We start from the raw sequence: 17,962 nt of genomic DNA, 5'->3' as shown, positions 1-17,962 counted from the left end.
AGCACAGGGGAAGGCCAGGGCCAAGAAGTGGGAGTGGGTGGGTAAGGGAGCAGGGGCGGGGGGAGGGTATAAGGAACTTTCAGGATAGCATTTGAAATGCAAATAAAGAAAATATCTAATAAAATAAAATAGTAAGTTAAAAAAAAGAAAAGAACACACATATATTCTAGAGATGCCAATTCCTGTTGTTGAAACATGGTATTGTACAAGAACTTTATGCACACAGTTACTTTTCAGGCTAGGTAGGCACATAATACATACTCTGTCAGTTGTACAAATTCTTATGTATCTGTAATTGTTTTAACCTAAGAAATTAAAAAAATAATACTTCTTTTATGCATTTATATTTCCCTTTTGTGTTTTATTTAAATTTAATTTAAAATACAGTTACATCATTTCTCACTTCACTCCCTACCCTCTAATATCTAAAATCTCCCATTCTCCCATATTTCCTCTCAAGTTCATGGCTCTCTTTTATTTAAATGGCACTGTTGTACACACACAGACTCACATGCACACACATGAATAAATACATATATACATACACACATCATACTGTGTCCATATTACTCCCATGCATATAAGGCTGACCATTGGTTTTGGATAAGCAATTCTGAGTTTCAATAACATTTCAATTGAAAGAAACCTCTAATCAAATAAGAAACCCAGTTTGCACAACGGTGCCCACAAAGAGCATCTTTTATCCATCTGCAATACCATTCTGTGGGAGCCACATGTTACTGAGTGGCTATTTGATTATAGCTAAGCTATGCTGAGCAGTTCAAGTCAATGTTCAGTATGACACGTAAACTGATCAATATGACTATTTTTAGATATATTTTAGGACAATACAGTTGTTTGCTAATTTAATGTTTAAAACTTTTCTTAAGTCTTTGGCATTGATATTAAAAATTTAGCCTAATATCCTATTGCACTCTTCTCCACAATAGCACTTTTCTTGGACAGAAATGTGAGCTATTCTAAAGTGTCCCCTGTGGCTTCCTTTCCAGGCTATGTATGTTCCTGTGCTTGAGCATTTACTATTGCAACAGGAATAGAAAGACATTTGGCCAGCAATGCATTTAATGACAAAACCTGGGACTTCAATGGCTAGATTACTGTTGTATGGCATTTTCTATAAAGGCATGAAGAACATATTTCTACTCCAGATGACTGACCAAGAACAACCAAAGAATAATTCTACCAAGTCTAGCTTAGTGAACTAATGAGCTGCTTATAGACGCATGGAGGAGAAGTTTTAGGAGAATGCTTACTCAAAGGCAGGTGTAGAAAATGAAGCCTTTAGGCAAGAACTCACTAAAGCTGCACCCATGAATCTCCCTCAGCTGGTGCAAGGGTTCTTCAAATTCCCAGAAAACATTCATCAATTTTATAATCTTGGGGAGAGGGCCTGAGAATCATCTAAGTTTTGTTTACTTCATGAGTCTTATGAGCCTCCTTCCTTATACCCACGAGGGAATGTTTGTGTTCAATTTGGAGGAAACAGCTATACAACAATGTCAGAACCTCCTCACAATGATGGCAATTCAGCACATGGCAGCAACCAGCAACTGTTGTATCTCCTGTCAGTGGTGTTCCTTGTATAGCTGCCATGCTTAAAGTGCAAGGTTGGGCATGAATCCAGCAACTATCGTGTTTTTGACAATTGCTGTAAATCAAGACACTGTAACCTGACAGCAAGAATTAGCCTGCAGGATGTCAGTTCTGCACCATGCTTTCTGCTCTGCGTTCCCTTAAGAAGCTCACAGAACATTTTCCACATGGCATCCTTCTGTGTGGCTCCTTTTCCTTCTGTATCTATGGCTGGTTGATACAGCTCATGCCTTTCAATTTGTGATTGCTCTATGCTTTATAATAAAGATTGTTACTTTCTGCTTGGTTAGGCTCCTGATCTTGTGCTATTCCCACAGGCTTTGAGCCTCCCTCAGCTAAAGTCCATGTTCATGCATTCTTCCTGGTTGTTTCTTCCCCAGATTCACAGCTTTGTACGTACTGAAGTCTATCCTGCAAAGATAGCTTGTCCCTTTATTAGCGGGGGAAAGCACACTGGAAGGACAGGGTCATTTTGCTGGGATATAGTAAATATTATTTTGTGCACTGCAGCCTTAGATCTCAGAAATTACTTCCCTACGATGGATGGCTTGTTAGGGTTTAGAACTATATCTCTGCAGACACATTCTCAGTTCAATGTTTTCCAAATAGACTTCTCCTAACGTTCCAATGAGGTGTGCAGGGACAGGGACAGCAATGCCTGCCAGGATTCTGCTGGATGATTACAAATAAACATGCTGTCATTACATTAGCTGATACCTCCCTCCTACAATACCCACTTTTCTGTCTTATTTTTTTCTTTTTTACATCATTTTGTATGCTGGTTGATGCTGGTACAATATATGCTTTTATTCTATATGATGTTTTTTATAATCTGTCCAATAAAAAGATATGTTATACATTAGTGTAGTCTTTTTCTGTATAAGTCTATAGGTGTATGACTAGAAGACTCACTTCAGGGCAGAAAAGACACAGCCACAGGTTTTCATCTCATCAATCTCATGTATAAAGCTTACATTCCTGGAAGATAAAGAGGGGAACACATACATCTGCCATACAGTGAGGTGGTCCCAGCATTTAACTCTTCACAGGTAAAGAACTCTAATGGAAGGGGGTTGAAACACAAGGCTGGATTTCCACGATATATTTTGCCAGAGTGTTTTATTACCTCAGAGTTCCTGCCAGGGTCACCAAGCTGCAGTGGCACCATGTACACAACAAATTATGTACACAGTGGCAATTGAGCATGTGTCATAGTAGATGTGAAATGCTGTTTTATTATTCACTAATGCCATTTAACCTCTTGGAATGATCACTCTACCTAAGAGAAGAAAGTAAACATTACATAGAAAGGGATGCCTCTATTTTGACACTTCTGTCTTTTTAAACAACCATGAAGGTGACAACCATGAAGATCATTTTGAAAGCATGGATTAGGGTAATGTAAACTCAATGCGAAAATCTTTCTGAATACACCAGAGCATTCAGTAGTCTTGCATTCTAGAAAATGTATTTTCTTAAAGAAAAGAAAAATATTCTTATATATGCATACTGACCATAGGATTTTGTTGTGCATACCATTGTATCTTCCAAATTCTTTGGTAATTATATATCCAGTACTTATTTGTTTGATTTCTATTACTATAGATATTCTGGATAATCATATTTTTCTCTGTCTCTCTTCTGCTCAGACATATTGGAGGCTATTTGACCAACATTTTTTAGGAAACATTCATAAAGGCAGAATAGTCCTTCAAGATAACTGGACACTTCCTTGATGACTATAATGGAAAGGATGGTGTCAGTTCAGGCAGAGCCTTTGCTTGATTTATTTGAGAGACATCTCCAGTCACTTTACACATACGGTCTTCCCAGTGTGGGGAAGGGTCTCATGAATCAAATATCATTTTTTCTAGCTTCTATTACAGACATCTACAGGATCAGTTCCTATCCAATAACCTATGTGCTGTGGCAATGGTTAAGTGCCAGAGAAGGTAAGGCTGCTTGCAAGTAGTTGGTTTATTTGTTTTTTAATAACTCCCCCTCTCTCCAAGTGTCTTTCTGTCTCTATCTCTCTGTCTCTGTCTGTCTGTCTGTCTGTCTGTCTGTCTGTCTGTCTGTCTGTCTCTCTCTCTCTCTCTCTCTCTCTCTCACACACACACACACACACACACACACACACACACACAGAGAGAGAGAGAGAGAGAGAGAGAGAGAGAGAGAGAGAGAGAGAACCTGCTTCATATCATCATCTTTTTATTTTGAATTTGCTTGAATGCAGAATTAAACTCAGACAGCAATAGCCATCTTGTGGTCATGATGCAAAAACATTAAGCAATGATCAGATTAATTACAGACTTGCCAGCTCTGCTCTCCCAATCTCCCAAAACAATATGATCAGCTTCATCTCTTGAGAAATTTATCCCTTAATAGAAACCTTCAGTATGTGTGTTAGTAGCCTACTGGCTCCCAAGTGATACAGGCTGCATCTTTTAGAAGAGTTAATTTTTTGAGTGATTAATTCATACAATTCAGTAATATATACCTACTTGCAAACACTAAGCTAGATAGGAACAAAGTTGATCAGAACTTAATAAGCAACTTAAGACTCTCTCAAGAAATTTAAAGAATTTAAAGAAAGATTTTGTTGCCTCTGGAATTTTCTACTTTGCATATAATCTGTTTTAGGATTAATATTTGAGGCAATTATTGCTTGAATTGGAAAATAAATATTTGATTATCTTAAAAGTATTCTAGAATTCACATAGAAACCTCTTACAGCTATCTAGTAATAAGGGCAGAGGATCTTCCTTGTTATTCCAAGGATCCAGAATCACCTGAATCTTCATGACCCTAGAAAGAAGAGAATGGATTGTAGTGGCAATGTTTACTCCTTGGCTTCTTCTGTATACACCCACCATATGAATATATGTTCTCACCACAATTTCAGTGAAGATTCATCCCTACCCTTTTGTAACCACTGAAAGCATCATCATCTAAGGAGAATGGTGGCAGATGGGGAGGCAGCCCCTGCCTCCTCACCGCCCTTCAGCCTTTTCCGAGGACTTTTTGGAAGTTGAGGATGGAAGACAAGAGAAGTCTGGGAATAGAAGACAAGTTGTACTTCCCAGGGGGCTGAGAAGGATAATCAGAATCTCTGAAACCATGAAATAGATCAAATGAAAAGGTGGAGGGAATGGAGCTGATGAGAGGCTAAATATCTTCTGCCCTGGGGGAGGGAGCATTTCCATAGTTTAACAGGACAGGAATGAAGGGAACAGGGATGTTAAGAAGCATCGCCATAGGCGTCTTGGAGTGAACGCTATAGTTATCTCTAGATTGCATTTTTCTTAATGTGACAACGGTCTGAAATTGGATTGCTTGGGCTCACAACTATGCATACTTATCTAAGTTCCTAATGCATACATAAACAAAGTGGTAATTAATGTACCAAAGCAGCTTAAGTATATATGTAAGGAAAATCTCTTATTCCCGAATAAATTCAGTAGCTGACTATTAATAGAAACATCAATACATACAAGAATCCTAGAGTGTCACAGTCAAGGGATGATATGAGTTAACATGTGCATTGTGCCGATAAAGAAGCTGAGGTCTAATAGGTTAATAGACTTGTCCAAGGTTATTCTCAAGGTTTACCCTGAGTTCCACAGCATGCTCATATGAGTCTGCTGCTCGCAATATCCACAGATCAATCTGTAGTTGAATACTCGAGGTTATATTTTATGTACCTCAGACCTATGGGAGCTACACGAAAACTGTGAATGACATTTACTTCAAGACGAATGGGAGAAGTAAATTACAAGGAAAACACAGTTGAACCTAGGTAGTGACACCTGCCAACGGCAGAAGGAACATGCAGCCATCTGCCCTGACATTAGGAAATGAAGCTACAATGAAAAAGGAAGTTGTTCCTCAGGTGATGTCATCCAACCTGGTTCCTTCGGGGCCTGTAAACACTGACAGCATCAATCTATGAGTACAAGCCAGGTAGAGAGGGCCAATCAGTCTAAGTTTCAAAGTTAATATATACACAAAGTATTGAAATAAATGGGTGAAAATTTGGCATAGCCCTTCTGAAAAAAAGACACCAGCAGTTATGAGATTGGATCCTAGGTACCTGTAGCTAACAGTACAGAGTGCCAAGCTTCATGTGCCTTGCCCTCCATGTAAAGGGCAAAGTGAGTGGAAAGCTGAAGACTCAGAGGCCTTCACTCCACCTGACACTGTGGGATACCAGCAAACTGAATAACACAAAGCCTTCTGATTCTAAATAATGATGTAATAGAACATCAAACTTGAAAGGATAGCAGATCCCTATATTTCGGAGATCCTCATTTTCATAAGGCAAAGGATGGACCTATCTGCTTTACCAGAAATTCTTATGGCCAACAAAAGCATTACTTCATTGGGTTTTACAATTCAGTGACTGCGGGACCTTGCATAGGGGTTCAGGCAGAATTTGATACCCTGTGCCTGACACTCTGTGCAAACACATCCTACTCATGAGGTACAAAATCATCCAAGTTGATTTAACGAAAGTGAAAACCTGGAGCGATAGCCCCTAGTGGAAAATCTCTTTGAAGGTGACTCAGACAGAGCCAACTGCTTCATGGTAGTTATTATCTCTTTCCAGAAGGACTATACTGGTGAGAAAGACTGTTAAGGCCTGACCTCTTGGCCAAGTGCAGAACTGGTCTGAAATGTCACTGCACTTTCTTGTGCCAATGGAATTGAAGGAAGCTTGGCATGGAGCCTCAGTGCAATTCACTTGTCTGTTCAAACATTGGTTGCCTTTTGTCTTTTACAGAAAATGATAAGAAGCATCAGTGAATCCACATCTTGTGGGTTCAACTACATCTTTGAGTGGCTTGTTTGGAAACAAACCTCTATTGATATTAGACAAAGCATATCTAAGAATCTAAAAAATATATATACATTTATTTCCAGACATTGAAGAAGAGGTAACATTGAACAGACTTCCCAGTAACAGAGAAGCACATGAGAGAATCTCAGCTTTCTGACTTTCCACCTAGAACAGTTTTAAGAGTACAGGGAAACAAAAGGCATCAACCAGAACATGGCAATATTTCTCACTCCTGAATGTCAGATTGGAGGAGTGGAGACCAGGAAGGCTTAATAGGTGGTGAGCCGAGAAGATGGTTCCATGGAAGGTAGGCAGAAGCTGCAGAAACAAGCCTGCATTCCATCTCTGAATGTGTATGATATACGTACATGGTGGAGTGAAAACCAACTGCGTTCTTATGAGGGACTGTAGAAACTCATCTAACAACTCAACTGTTTCAGAAGTCTCATGCACATGGTAGCAGGCCATGTTCAAACAACCCAGCAGGAAAAGATTCAGTGTAAGAGGCTTGGCAAAGTCTTCAGGAAAACCTCATCCCAGCAGTAAGGCTAATAAAGCTACAAAGAAGGCCTGTTCTTCAGTTTCCTGAACAGAAGAGCTTCGAAGAGCCCAAAAGAGCCCAGGAAACAGTGTTTCAGGACGCACCAGAAATACCTGAAAGAAAAGGGCCAGATCTACCACCCCACCGTGGAAAATTCAAGCTGTGCTCTAATCCATAAAATGCTACAAGGCAGGCACAAAAGCATAAGGTTTGCACCAAAAGCAAGAAAACTAATCAATCAAAAGATCAAGACAGCAAGCAGCAAGGCGGGAGCAGTGAAATTAGAGCAGAACCCCGAGCCAGTGGTGCTGAGCCTGGTCCATATCTTCAACACTGATGATGATGATGCCTGGAATTAATGCACAACTGTAGAATAAAATAGGCACTTTTAGAGGAAAAAAAATACTTCTAGCTTAACAGAAAGAAAACTGAGTTCAAAAGATAAACAATAAGCATGCTATTACAGGTATATCTAAAAGTGCAGACTCTAGGTAAAGGAATGTTTCAACAACGTTAGTCCTTGCAGCTGAACTCTACAGTTTATGGACATCTAAGAGACTTAAGTTTTAGCATAAGAGCAGTTAATTCAGTCGAGCTATTCCATGCTTCCTTTTCCCTGTGACAATCCAAGTCTCATTCATCAACTTAGATTTTGATCGCTGTAGTGGTTATAAAGGAAAGAGAGGGCCACCTTCTCAAAAGTTGAACAGTTATTATCAGCTGCTAGTGTTGAATGCTTAACGGCATGTCAATTAAGAGCTTTATGCGGATAGCCACATAGAAGACACATGCATACCTGCTGAGATAGACTAACAACATCACTCTCTCTTAGGAAATGTAAATCCAAGTTGCAAAATCATTTTCTCAGTATCTCATGTCCTCTTTTCTCAGTGACCCCCTCTCTGTTCAAGGAGTAGTTCTGTGGCCACTGCTCTGGGCCCTGCCCTCTTCAGTGCAGAGCAGTCCAAAGCCATTCACGGCATTATCTTCACACCTTGACTCCAGATGATGGCACGGAAGTAAGGTCGGTGAGTAGTTGAGCAATGCAGGTTGTCCACAGAGAATGAGAATAAATAAGGAAAGTGTAGAGAAAAGGAACAAAATTTAACCTTTTCTGATTCCTTCAAGAGACAGAAACTATTAGAAAAGTGAACTGTAATATCAAAACTTCCATGCAGTCCTCACTACATGAAGATGAAGGCCATAAACTTAAATTCTGGTACTTGCCTTGTTTTCGCGTTAAGGTTTATTTTTTTCTCAATCAGAAAATAAATTTTATGAAAATATTCTAACCCGGCAGTGGTGGTGCATGACTTTAATCCCAGCACTCGGGAGGCAGCGGCAGGCAGATTTCTTAGTTTGAGGCCAGCCTGGTCTACAGAGTGAGTTCCAGGACAGCCAGGGCTACACAGAGAAACCTTGTCTTGAAAAACCAAAAAGAAAAAAGAAAAAAAAAAAGAAAATATTCTGAATCTGGAATTAATTTTATTGTCTACTCTCTAAAACATAAAACAAGATATACATTACAGAGAAGCTACATAAAAAAGTAAGTTGTAAATTCTTTTTGTGAGCTAGTCGGAGCATTATTTCAAAGACAAAAATGCTGTACAACTAAAACTTTAGAAAATTATAGACCAGTGAAGTAGGCTGTAACTGTAATTATAACCTGAGGTAGATTCAAGATATATCTCTATTTTATAAGTGAGGAAACTAAGACCTAAAAGGATCAGGTGTCTTGAACAAAGTCATAAACTGGCAAAAAGTTTTGTGGCTGAGAACCAAATCCAAACTTCTTAAATTCATATCTGGCTGTCACTCCCAACACAGTTCATTTTCCTCCATGGTAAGATGACATCACTTTATGAGCTGGTACACCCTTCATTATATTCCCACTGGCTAGACACTCTTCCACTTGCAACTCTGTTAAATGGGTTTCTCACTATTGACAATGTTTACGTTCTCATAAATTTTCCCAGGACATCCAGACTATTTTGAATTGTTTTATCTCTGCAATCTCAAAATAATCAAAATGTCTTTTGAAATAGTAAATGAAAATGAGTAGGAGTCAATACATCCCCATGTTAATACATGTGGTTGCTTCAATGGTCAAATACCCAGAGCAATATCCATTGCTCTGGGTATTCATACCCTGGCCCATCCCCAGTTTGTTCTCTCTGCTTTGTGTTTATGATGGAAGATGTGATCTCTCAGCTTCCTTTCCCCTACAGAAACATAAACCAAAATAAGTGTTTCCTTCCTCAGGTTGCTTTTGTTATGATATTTTATTACAGCAACAGAAACCAGACAATAACAGTAGATTTTTGAATCAACCTACTTAACCTAGGTGGTAGGTACCTTCATTCCATCTCATAGCAGAGGACTTGGTGGTCCAAGGGCCCTTCCATAGCCTCCCAGAAAAAAATCATATATGTCAATAATGAAGATAATTACAAAGAGAAGGTTTAGAATAAATTCCTAATGGCAGATATGATATTCAGGGCTATGGAGTTCATTTTTCAAATATGCATATTCTTTGCTTCTTTAATTATCTGAGAAACTTAGTATTAGTCTCTACTATATAAATAAGATACTATATACATAAATATGTATATGTCTGTGCATGTATGTGTGCATGTATGTAAACATAAATTCACACACACACATAAATGTATATATACATATATATATAATCAGACTGTATGAATCTTATATGTAAGAATGTTATAATATTTTAAAGTAACAAATATTAATTTTTTTAAATTTTTTTATTATTTTCTTTATTTACATTTCAAATGCTATCCCGAAAGTTTCCTATACCCCGCCCCCCACCTCTGCTCCCCTACCCACTCACTCCCACTACTTGGCCCAGGCCTTGCCTTGTGCTGGGTCATATAAAGTTTGCAAGACCAAGGGGCCTCTCTTCCCAATGATGGCTAATTAGGCCATCTTCTGCTGCATATGCAGCTAGAGACACAATCTCAGGGGGTACTGGTTAGTTCATATTGTTGTTCCACCTACAGGGTTGCAGCCCCCTTCAGGTCCTTGGGTGCTTTCTCTAGTTCCTCCATTGGGGACCCTGTGTTCCATCCAATAGTTGGCTGTGAGCATCCACTTCGGTGTTTGCCAGGCACTGGCATAGCCTCACAAGAGTCCGCAATATCAGGGTCCCTTCAGCAGAATCTTGCTGGCATGAGCATTACTATCTAGGTTTGGTGCCTGATGATGGGATGGACTCCCGAATGGGGTATTAATTTTTATCTGAACTATTTTGAATCAAATAAATTTGCAAGAAAAGTACCATGTTAATGGTGTAAAATCTCATTACTTGTTGTTGATAGTTCATTGACACTATGAATACTTTTTGTTGCCATGGTGTCTTTGAGGTTTCCAACTCATTGCATGATCTCAAGTTATATGAAAAGGATAGTAAAGATTCATAGCATGCCTGCTTCTAGTTTTCACATCCCCAAAGTCTATTCAGATTTTGAAGCCAGTCATAGATTAAACCATTGATTATTAGAGTTGGAGCCATGACAATCATAAACTAATCATCTCTGGAAATAACTCCCAGACATTCATAGAGATGTGCTTGCCAATCTCTAAAGATCTCCACTGGATCATTCTATGCAGTCAAGCTGAACTGACTAAGGTGACACCGTCTTGTACTGACTCCATCTTGTGACTGCTAAATACTTCTCAATCCTCTACTCCAATGACAGTCAGGTATGTCTTGGCAACACATTTGACATTGTCTGTGACCCTCGCATGGTGGATGTAGTAAGTGAAATAATAAAAGTTTATACAAGCTAAACATAAACTAAAATCACTGGCAATGGTATAAATCAACATCATGTTGTGTCTGATATGACTACTATGTAATGCTAAAACTGATAGACCTCTGACCCTCCTCTAAGACAAATCTACCTATGATCTGTTTGGTCTTTTGCCTACACAAATGCTGTACCCTCAAGCTTCAGCACCAAGATTCTTTCTGAGGAACTAACTCATCCATTTTTACCGGCCAAAAACATGGAACTCTAATTTGGTCTTACATGCATGCATAGTGGTCCATAAGTTTCTCATACTTAATACTAACCATGTGCAAATGGGAGAGGGATTCTTCGAATGGAAATAGAACCTTGGCACACCTATTTGACCAAATTTGTCTGTCTTGTGTGTGTTGATTTTTAAGGTATTGGATTGTGTTTTTTTTTTTGCTTCACTTGTCTGTGGATTTGTGTGTGTGTGTGTGTGTGTGTACATTGTCTTTGTGTGTGTGTATACTCATGTATCTCTTTACATTATCTGTAAAAGAAAAGTCTTATTTCTTCCAATCTCTACACATCTTATAATTTTTCATTATAAATTAGCCAGACTATCTATGCTGTGTTAGAAAGCTGCAGTGATAACCGACATGCATGGCATGTTTTAACATTAGACAGAATGCATCTCCATTTTCCCATGATGTTTGCTGTTACAGGGGCCTTTATTAGACAGCCTCATCATCTCCTTTTATCCCCAATGGTTCTTCTCATTGTAATCCCTCATTATCTCTCCCTAGAAATATTACAACAAATTCCTAACTAATTTATCTGCCTCCTGCCTCACACCCTGAAATTCATCTTTTGCATTATGATCAAGGTAATATTTATGAAATGCAAACTTTATCATGCTTAAAATTATTCATTAATTTAGAAAACATAGACAGCGCACAAATGTAGAGCCTTCATGGAAAAAGTTATCAGGTCTGCTAACTCAATATGATTCTCATGTTATAGTTGGAGACCCTAGGGCTAAATGAAATCAACTTATTCAATGAAGGTTATAGATGTAATAATGTTCTAGGCTGAACTTTTCCTCACATAACTTTCTATTATACAAAGAAGTATATGGTCCTTGCAAAATGAAATTTCCTTAATGTTACCAGACAAAAATCTGTGGCCCTTTTGAGTCTAGGTTCAAAGTCTTCACAAATATCCTTCAGAGGACAACTTTTAATAAGACTTTCTCCTCCTATTTCATTTCAAAACTCTGCTCCTTTCCATATCAGAGAAGTTACACCGTCATACACCTCAAAATCATCACTCTTACCCTGAAAAGATCTCATCCCAAAATGGGTTTTTAAGTTATATCCTTTCACAAGAGAAGCCCATTGTTTTATACACAAATGAATAAGTATGTTAGCCTGGATATTAGAGGCAAAAATCTCTGCTTATGGTCTTAGTAGGTGTTACAGGTAGGAAATTCTAAGAGCTTGTTCTTCCTGATAAGCTTTTTAAACAATGCCCTTTTATGTTACACTTCTGTAATAGCAACCTATGGATATTTTCATGGGAAGTCATATCTTCTCAGGACAGGCCATTTTAACCTACATGCTCTTCACAGCTCAACTATTTGTTCCATCTAGAAATCAGTTTTCTCACTCATGTGTTGAATCTTCCTGGAAGTTTTCTAGTCTAAACCCAATAAGCAGGTATTCCTCTATTTAGTCACTCATGTAATGAATTTATACACCATACTATACTTGTTACATCATAGTGTAACTTCTTCACTAATACTGTCAAATATGACTTAGACTAGAGGTGTCATAAATTTGAATAAATATACTAATGAGTGAATCACTGGATACATGCATATATCTTTTTGCTTTTCATTTCTTTTAATTTTTTTTGACATAGTGTTTCATGTAGCCCAGGATAGTCTCAGACTTACTATGCAGTAGGTGGCGATCTTGAACTCCTGATCCTCCTGCCTCTGTGTCCAGAGTTTGGGGATTATTTATATGTGACACCAGCTTATTATACTAGGTAAGTACTCTGTCAACTGAGCTACATTCCCAGCCAACCGCATGGATGTTCAAATGAGTCATTTGTTGTTGTAGTTTACCCAAACCCAGAAAATATTTTATCATCTGATCAGTATCTTGTGCTTTTTCTATTTGAATGATTCTCTGGGCAATAGTGACAGGCCTGTTTTATGTAAAACTCACCACTACCATTAGAAGAAAGCATCCTTGCCACTTGGTGATACAGTGACCTGAGCTTTGGGAGTCTTCTGTTCCTCATCAGTACCCGTGTTATTCTGAAGAGCAACAATAAAAGGATCCAGCTCCTAGGAGATGATGGATTTAACATTGCAGGGATGCTGCTGCTTCCTAGAAACCCATCAGGAGGAAAATGCTACAGGCCACATGTGGGGCTGCAGAGTATCCCAAGCAATGACTGTGTGGGAGGAAGCAAGAGCGGACATAGGTCACTCAGGGCTCAAAGGGAACTCCTAACTGCAAAACACAGAAGACACCATAGCTGGGCATTATTTTACATGAAGTCAAGTGAAGTAACTCATTCTACTAGCTCCCCAAGCCTGGAAACTCAGTATTTTTCCTGTTGTAGATGAAGACCTTAGGGCTGAATGAAACCACCTCAGCTAACTATGGTTATATTCATAGCAACATTCTAGGGTGGGCTACAAAAATACATCTGTTCTAAATAATTCCTTATTTATTGTCCTTCCTTCTTCCCTCCCTCCTTGGGTATCCTTGTGGGATTCTCATCCCCTCAGGGCCTGTAATCCTTGCCCCCACTCTTCCATAAGAGTCCCTGATCTCAGTTCAATGTCTGGCTGTGGGTGTCTGCATCTGCTCCAATCAGCTGCTGGTTCAATTGCTCTCAAAGGACAGTTATGATAGGTCCCAGTCTGCAAGGATGAGTATCACTGTTAGTGTCAGGAATTGGTAGCTGCCCAAGGAATGGGTCTCAAGTTGGGTCAGCATATGAGGCTGTAGGAGGGAGGGAAGTGGGTGGGAGAAGAGAGGAGGACAGAATACAAGGATAGGATCAGATGTGGGGAGAAGCAGGAGAGAGGTCAAGAGGACAGGAGAATGAGTTGAAATCTGCAGCTTCAAGGGCTTGCAGAGTTAGGGGAGGGAGTTCTCTAGGAAGTCTCAGAAACCTGAGATGAGTCTGGCTCCCAGGAATCAAGGCAGGTGGCATTAGCAGTGATGCCTAATAGTGGGGACATAGATTCTGGAGAGGCCACCTCCTATAGCCAGGAAGAACTCCCAGTGGAGAAATAAGAACACCAACCCACCAACAAAACTTTTGAGCAAAAATTTGTCCTGTGTGTAAAAGATATGTAGGGACAAAATGGAGCAGAGACTGAAGGAATGGCCAATCAATAACCCATCCAACTTGAGACTCATCCCATGTTATTTTTTTAACCCTAAACTAAAAGATACTTTTGTCAACAAATTGTAGGATGGAAGGGAGGGAGAAAGGGAAAGAGGAATAAAGGAAGGAAGGAAGGAAGGAAGGAAGGAAGGAAGGAAGGAAGGAAGGAAGGAAGGAAGGAAGGAAGGAAGGCAAGCTCATGAAAGAAGAGTGTTGTGAAAAGGTTGGTTTGATACCATCAGTGTTAAGCTGTATGAATGTATGGACAAGATAAAGTCAACAGAAATGGCTTCAGCCCTTACTCTCCGTGCACCTCCTCCCATTCTCTAGTGTGAGCCTAAACTGGCAGCCTACTGCAGTGTAACCTATCAATACTTCTTAGAAAGGAAAAATGCAGCAAGCATTTAACGTCATATATTATCAAAGTGACCACCCATTCATGTTCCAAGACGCAAGAACAAAGACAGTTAAATTGTAGTGACCGGTGTCAGACTAAAGAGGCAAGAAATGATTTGATAGTTTTAAAAGAGGGCAACTCTAGTTTCAAAACAACATATGCCTGGGTAAGCTAAACTGTAATTTCTGTAATTTGGTGAATAAAAAGAAATTAAACTTCTATTCACATCTAGTTCAAAAGGTTTTGATTGTCATCTTATATTTTCTGTTTCAGAGAAATACGCAATTGAAAATTCATTCTAGATTTGCAATAGAAACTCAGGGCTGTCAAGGGAGGAGTGCTTATGTTTTGGCTTGATCAGCATGGCAATCTTAAAACTAACTCATGGGTACTCAAGATGGCATAATAACAGGAAATCCTCTCTTATTCTGAGTGGCATTGTCCAATGGGGAACAGATTGTTTCCAGGGACGCTGTGTCCACAGACATATTCACAAGTAAGAGAAACACTTAACTGGGCTGTTTCAAGAAATGAAAGTCTCCGGTGAGGTTGGATCAAATGAACTCTAATAGCCTTTCTCAAGTTATAGTCTGTGGCTCCAGGCTGGGGGGGGGGGGGGACTTGTACCTTCTCTGCTGGTGGCTAACCAGCAGCTACTCAGAAAGGGTTTTCATGGCCTCGTTACCGTATCTTTGTATATACTCAAGTACTTGATTTGTGTAGAGAGCCTCCATGTTCCCCCTCCCTGCAAGTCTCCACCTGCACATGTCTGCTGCTGCCCTGGGTTTATTCTGAATTGTGGTGGGTTTTAAACATCTTGAAGAAAAACTGTCTTTCTTGTCTTATTCCTTGGGTACATAGTGAGTTGCATGCCAACTTAGATTATACAAGACACTATCTTTAAAAACTCATAATTTTCCTATTTGGTAGGGAAATGAACTTCATTTGTGCACATATGTTATTAAACATTACCCTAATCCTTACTTTGATTTGAAAATAATCTGTTTAAATTTAGCAACAGGTAAACCTGACAAAACGTTTGATTCTCTATCACTGTAGTTTCACATAATATTAAATGTGAAAGAGGCAAAAATGTTATTGTGTCTCTTATTCATCCTGGTGATACAGTCCAAACCCAAGATATGTATGTGTGTATGTAAGTATGTATGTACATATGCATGTAGTGTGGTTTTCTGACAGAGGGTTTCTCTGTAGAGCTCTAGAAATTGCTTTGTAGATCATTATGGCTTGGAACTCAGAGATCTGACTGTTTTTGCCTTTTGAGTGATGGAACTCAAGGCATCCAGCATCACGCCCAACTAAGCCTAGGCTATTTAAAGGCTGTATAAAAAAGATTTTTTTCTTTCCAGCACAAGGTTCCATTTGTATTCCCATTCCCCAATTCTTAGGAATTCTTTGAGTTCTCTTCTCCTATACATGTGTAGATGCATTTCTGTATATATAGAGACTTTACCTATCAATACACCATGGATGGAAATACATAGTTATCTATCCATATTTGTATTCTTCACATAGTATAGAGAGTTGCATATATAATATGTTATAATTTATCTACAGGAAGATATTCATAGCAATATAAACTATGAAGATTAGAAGTGTCTTTGCATGGTTGATTTTATTTTGAGTTTCATAGAAAATCTTTAAAATATTCAATCCTATTACGCATTTAAATTTTATTGCCAACAGCTTAATTCTAATAGTGTTGATAAGCAACATGACAAAGAAGGCAGAAGTACACCAGAGAATTACCTACTTTAGTCCTTGAGAGGTGGAAGTGGAGAAGGTTGTAAGTGCAGTTTACAGGGGAAGAGATGGCAACTGGAAGTCTGGAGCATCAAGAGCAGTGAGCCAAAGGGAGAGGATGCAGGAAGGAAGGTCCATACTGAGAAGTGACAGACTGAGGACCAAATAAAGACAGATATAAAGACAATCACTAGTGGAGGAGATGAATCATGTAGGTGAGTATCAGAAGAAGTGAAGATGTAGTCATATAGATGATGAAATGCAATCAACAGGAGCATGACGTTCCCAGAACAGTTGAAGCCTCCTGATTAATTTGTACATTGCAAGTCTATACTTCTTTACGTACCTAATCTGGCCAGCAGACTTCTCAGCTTTTATGGACCCATACGTGGAGCTGTCTTCCAACCAATTGCTCACTGGTTTAATTTCCACACTATGCAAGGCACTAAGACCTTTAAATGTCGACTTCTAAATTCCTCTTGAATTTACATCCACCTAACCAGCAAATAGTCAGCTTTTTCTGATTTATTACTTAGAAGCCTTCTTGTCTTCTTATCCTTCCTCTTACAAATTCACATCAATCACAGTAACCAGCCTCACTGGACATAGAATGGTGGGATTTGAGAGAGTATGAATGACTTCCCTCTTAATCTCCTATGTGTGGCTACTATTCAGAAACATGGTTGATAAACCCAGACGATGAGCACCTTGAATACATGAAGACAATGCCTCTCCAGTATCATGTCACTTTACTTCCCTTCAACGACTCCCAACCACACAGACATATTGCTATACATGCTGGATTTTATAAATATCTGTTGCCAGGACATAGCTCTGAGTAAAAGCCCAGGAAAGCAACCTTTGGTATCGAGCTTAGTAGAGGTTCAATGTAGACTAGTGGTTCTCAACCTGTGGGTTGTGATCTCTTTGAGGATTAAAAGACCCTTTCACAAGAGTCACCTAAGACGACTGGAAAACAGATATTTACATTATGATTTACAATAGTAGCAAAATTACAGCTATGATGTAGCAATGAAAATAATCTTTACCACAACATGAGGAACTGGATTAAAGGTGGCAGCAGTAAGAAGGTTGAGAGCCACTGCTCTGGGCACTCGACCCTTTCTGAGCTGCTGCCAAGGGATCCTAACTGGATCTAGAGCTAGAAGCTGCTAGGAATGATCAGCACCCTGGGAACTGGAAGTCTCTTTGCAAATAAGTCTGGACTTGGCCTAAAAGCCAACAAATGTTCCTTAACTTGTTTGCTCCTTTGTATTATACTAAATTAACCAGGGCCTTAAAGAAAAGAGATGGTGGTAAATGATGCAAAATTTCAGTTTGACAGGAGGAACACGTTTGATCAGTTGCATAGTATGGTGAATTTCAGTTTGACAGGAGGAACACGTTTGATCAGTTGCATAGTATGGTGATGGCTGTTAATGATAGATGCCTCACAGATTTGGCAGTTATTGAGAGTCAACCTTTAAGTACCCTCAGCACAAACAAATGACAAGGGTGTGAGGTAGGACAAGCTAGTTTGCTTGACTTTGGGTTTCAACATGGATACATACATCAAAACACCATGCTGTGAGACATAAATACACACAATTTTACCAATCAAAAAAAACTTTAAA

The sequence above is a fragment of the Mus pahari genome, chromosome 3, assembly GCF_900095145.1.
Source record: "Mus pahari chromosome 3, PAHARI_EIJ_v1.1, whole genome shotgun sequence".
Taxonomy (NCBI): Eukaryota; Metazoa; Chordata; class Mammalia; order Rodentia; family Muridae; genus Mus; species Mus pahari.
This window is presented reverse-complemented; position numbering follows the sequence as displayed.